Raw genomic sequence first — 5,030 nt, forward strand, 5'->3', positions numbered from 1 at the left:
TCTATTTGTCCCACAAGGACTGTGGACATTTAAAAGCCTGCCTTGTTTTGCTTACTGGATGGCTTCACCTATCCCATAAGACCTCCAAAGAGAATTTAGTCACATAGCCAGAAACCTTGGTTCCTACGGCCATCTCTCCATTTTGTTCCCTAAGATATTAGGAGCCTCTTCCCTGCAGCTCTCTTCATTTGGCAAGACATGCAGTCAGGAAAGGAGTCTTTCATATAGATCACACTTGGGACCTTCAAAGATAAAAGGATGCCCAAGGTCAGAGAATAGCCTTTGTTTTGTGTGTTGTCTATATAACCTAGAAACTTTACAGAACAGAGAGAACAGAGAAGAGACTGATGCAGAGAAGTATACAGTGGAGAGTTCATCTTAGCCCTCAGATCTTCTAGGTCCCCTGCTTGCTGTGGTCTTCTGAACCCTGAGGGGATATTGAGCCTGGCACTCAGAGGTCCCCAATTACCTTAATCTCTCTGAATGGAGATAGGAGTAGATTGGGTGGTAGAAGGTGGTAGAAGGAAGGTTGGGGGAAGGAACAAGAAGGTGGGAACTGTGGTTGGTATGCAAAGAAAAGAAAATAGTGATGACTTGAATCCTAACGACATCCTGCTTTACTCCTAGAGCAGAGCCTTGCTCAACCAGAGAAATCTGCAGCCAGCAAATGAAAAGAACTGTAGTGTCCCACAGACAGATATTGTACAGAGTGAGAGACCTTGGAACACTCAACCCCAAATGGCATGATCCCTTCAGAGCTCAGGGAACCCTTAAGATATAGAGGGAAAGAGTGTCAGACCCAGAGGGGATGGAGGAAATCAAGAAAACAAGGCCATCAAAAAACAGGATCAAAGCACATATGAACTCACAGAGACTGAGACAGCACGCACATGACACCACAGGTCTGCACCAGGTCCTCCGTGTACACATTTTGGCTTCCAGTTTGTTCTTAAGAGGTTCTAGAGTGTTTGAAAGACTGGTTCTCAGAAATTCTCATCTTTATCACTAGGCCATGCATTGCAGACATGAATCAGTTTCCTGCAATCGTATAGAATTGTTGAGGACACGGACAACACAAGTTACGACTTTACAAGGAGGTTTTGGGCTTTGACATTTTCTTTCAGTGTTGGGATTGAAATGAGGAACTTGAGCATGCTAAGTACTCTGTCATTAAATCTCCATAATCATTACTTACCCTGAATGGTTGGCTTGATTTTAAGCCAGTGTCTTCTATTAGTCAAATTGGAAGGAAGAAAGGTTCTGCTAGGTAGTATTGCAGGTGTAGTGGTTAGTTATTGAGAGACTGAACTGCATCATCTGCATTTAACTCTGAAGGATGACATGTCTTTAACTCATCGACATGTTGTCCTCCACTGATGTTGAACTGTTGAAGTCTGTCCTGGATTCTGTTTATCCATCGGGATCCCAACAACTCGAGGAACCAGAGAAGAATCAGCATGTTCTTGGAAGCAGCAGTCCATTTTGTAGGAAGCACCAGGAGCCAGCTTGTGGATCTTTGAATGCTACACAAGTGAGACACCACTTGCAATGAAGATGTCACTTTCAGTGTCAAACTCCACCAGTAGTCATGTTGACAAAGAGAATAAAGAAAGCAAAAAGAAAATTCCGGTGTAGAAATGATTGAGGGCTTTCTCGAAGAAAATAACTGAACCAAAAAAGAAATCCAAGAGCTACAATTCCAGGAGTAAAAGCAACAAAGGGGAGAAACTGATTTAAGTGGTCAGGACAGGTATGACAGTTGGAAATTGAGCCTTCATTTAATCCCAACTCCTGCGGGAAAGCTAACCTAGATGGTACAGTTTTTTCCAAGTGTTTCACATCATAGCCAGCAGACCAAAACATAACAATGTGCAAACTCCTCTTGACACTGTACCGAGCAACTGACACATGAAGGCTTCCCCAGTTTAGAAGATACCTGCTACATGAATTCCATTTTACAATCTGTCTTTGTGATTTCAACCTTCACAAAGGACTTGCGCACACAAGGTATCCCATAAGAGAAAGTTTCCTGTGATGATCTCAAACCCTTAAGCCAACTTCTTGTATTAAAAGGCATCAGGGATGTAGAGACCAAAGGACAGTTACTCATAAATGTGAAGAAATCCATTTCCATGGTTGTGGACACATTCTTGGGCAATAAACAGGATGATGCCAATGGATCTTTAAGTCAGTGCTTAGATCAGATGAAACTGAATGTGGAAAACCTAAAAGCCATATTTAGTACTGATAAGTTGAGAAATCATCTCTACCAACATGCTGGGAATGCCACCAAAGGTTTGTTTTTCCTGTAGGTGCCAATTTTGAAACAGAGCTGGATAGCTCTATTGTTTGTGAAACCTGTGGTGAAGTGACCTTCAACACTGAAGTGAATAATCACCTCTCTGTTGACCTGCACAAAGTGGTCAAAAGAACACCCTGTCAATTCAAAAGTCACTTGATCTTTTCTTTACACCTGGAAAAATTGAGCGCAATTGTGAGAAATGCAAGAACAAGAATTCTGTGCTCAGATATACTTTGAGGAGACTCCCAAGGGTCCTTATCCTTCATCTGAAACGCTACCACTTTACTGCTAACAAGTTATTGGTGAAGAGCCAGCAGCCAGTTGAGATTTCTAAGTATCTGGATGTCTCTTCCCATTGCAATGAAAACATGAAGCCACCATTTCCCTTGTCCAGTCAGGCCCCTCATGAGGCCTATGATGTCCCAAATGTCTCTGAAGAGATGATGCCTGATATCCTCAGCCAGTCAATACCATCTAAGAAGGTGGCTTCAGACTTCATTAATTTCACAGTTCTACAGGTTGGATCCAGTGGAAATGCTGAAGTACAAAACTAGCAGAGGATATGTGTGGACCCAGTTGAGCAGTGGCTGACAAGCCTTGAAAATGGTCCTAAAGTGGAGCCAGACAGTGAGTAAAGACAGGATGCTCAGTGAAAAGACCACCAGCACTGGACCTAACAATCTGAACATACCAGCATCCAAGTACCAGGTCTTACAGAGATGAGTCTTCAACACGTCTAAGAATTCAGAATTTAAGAAGCATTAAGAAAATTGTATATCAAAAGTCACATCACCACATTATCATTGAGAAGTCAATTCTTTTTGTGATCTTAAAGAACAAGAGACTCTGGGAAGATCAAGAAATGGCTGAACAGCTCCTGAAGAATCATGGGGATAGAGTCCACAATGAATTGCTTGTTCAGGCATCTTGTCAAAGTGTTTGGGGTACTCAGAAGAAGGCAGAGAAGGATCTGATCATGTCTTCAGAATTGAAATCGGAAAGATAAAAATTCCCTTGGTGAATAACAATGGTACCAGAAGTAGCAACACAGAGGATTCTCTTTACAAATCAAAAAATGTGACATTGGGGATTGATCCTCAGAGCTACAGACTTGTCAATATTGTCAGCTCTTTTGGAAGGTTCCAGGATTCAGGCCATTATGTAAGCGATGTGTATGACTTTCAAAGGCAGGCTTGGCTCCTGAACAGAGATGTCTATGCATTCGTGACCCAGAGGCCTTGAGTCAGGAGAACTTGCTTCACACTGGACACAGCTTTTTCTTTTTCATTGCGAAACGAGATTTGAGTGGCTGTTGAAAAAAATCAGAGTGGAAGTTACTGAACATATTACAAGATGAGAAGAAGAATACAGATCTTTTCTCAGCATTGTCTAATGGCTTTATGTACCTTCTAGAAGAATGATAAATTCTACCCATAACAATCACATAACTCAGATTCAAGTCGATGCCCATCAAAATCTCAGGAAAATTCTTCAAAGACCTCAAGAGAATAGTACTTAATTTCATATGGAAAAGCAAAAATCCCAGGATAGCTAAAACAATCCTGTACAATAAAAGAACTTCTGAAGGCATCACAATACCTGACTTCAAACTACTACAGAGCAACAGTACTGAAAGCAGCCTGTTATTGGCATAAGAACAGACAGGAGGACCAACGGAACTGAATAGAAGACCTGGATATCAATCCATACATCTTCGAACACCTGACTTTTGACAAGGAAGCAAAAAAATATCAAATGGAAAAAAAGCATATTTAACAAGTGGTGCCGGCATACTGGATATCAACATGAAGAATGAAAATCGACCCATATCTATCACCATACACAAAACTCAGGTCCAAATGGTTCAAAGGCTTCAACATAAAGCCAGCCACACTGAACATTATAGAAGAGAAAGTGGGAAGTACACTTGAATGCATTGGCACAGGGAACCAGTTGTCCAGCAGCACAGACACTGAAACAAATGGGATCTCCTGAAACTGAAAAGCTTCTGTAAAGCAAAGGACATGGTCAACAAGACAAAACAACAGCCTACAGAATGGGAAAATATCTCCACTAACCCCACATCACACAGAGGTCTGGTCTCCAAAATACACAAAGAAGAAATTGGTCATCAAAAGAATAATCCAATAAAAAAAAAAAGGAGTACAGACCTGAACAGAGAACTCTCAACAGAAGAATCTAAAATGGCTGAAAGGCACTTAAGGAAATGTTCAACATCCTTAGAGAAATGCAAATCAAAACAACTCTGAGATTCCATCTTACACCTGAAAGAATGGCCAAGATCAAAACCACTGATGACAACTTATGCTGGAGAGGTTGTGGGAAAAGGGAACACTCCTGCATTGCTGGTGGGAATGCAAGCTGGTACAACCCCTTTGGATATCAGTGCGGCGACTTCTCACAAAATTTGGAAACAACCTTCGTCAAGGCCCAGGAATACCACTTTTGGGTATACATCCAAAGGATGCTCAATTGTGCCATAAGGACATGTGCTCAACTATGTTGTAGCAGCTTTGTTTGTCATAGCCAGAACCTGGAAACCACCTAAATGCCCCTTGACCAAAGAATGGATAAGAAAAATGTGGTACAATTACACAATGGAGTACTACACAGCAGAAAAAAGTAATGACAGCTTGAATTTTGCAGGAAAATGGATGAAGCTAGAAAACATTTTGAGTGAGGTAACCCAGACACAGAAAGACAATTA

General features: G+C 41.4%; 1 pseudogene; it reads left to right on the forward strand.

The window, feature by feature from the left end:
• The first annotated feature begins 1,360 nt into the window (after positions 1-1,360).
• On the forward strand, positions 1,361-2,856 carry LOC119821785 (annotated as a pseudogene).
• The last annotated feature ends 2,174 nt before the right edge of the window (positions 2,857-5,030 follow it).

Source organism: Arvicola amphibius, chromosome 8, assembly GCF_903992535.2.
Source record: "Arvicola amphibius chromosome 8, mArvAmp1.2, whole genome shotgun sequence".
Classification (NCBI taxonomy): domain Eukaryota; kingdom Metazoa; phylum Chordata; class Mammalia; order Rodentia; family Cricetidae; genus Arvicola; species Arvicola amphibius.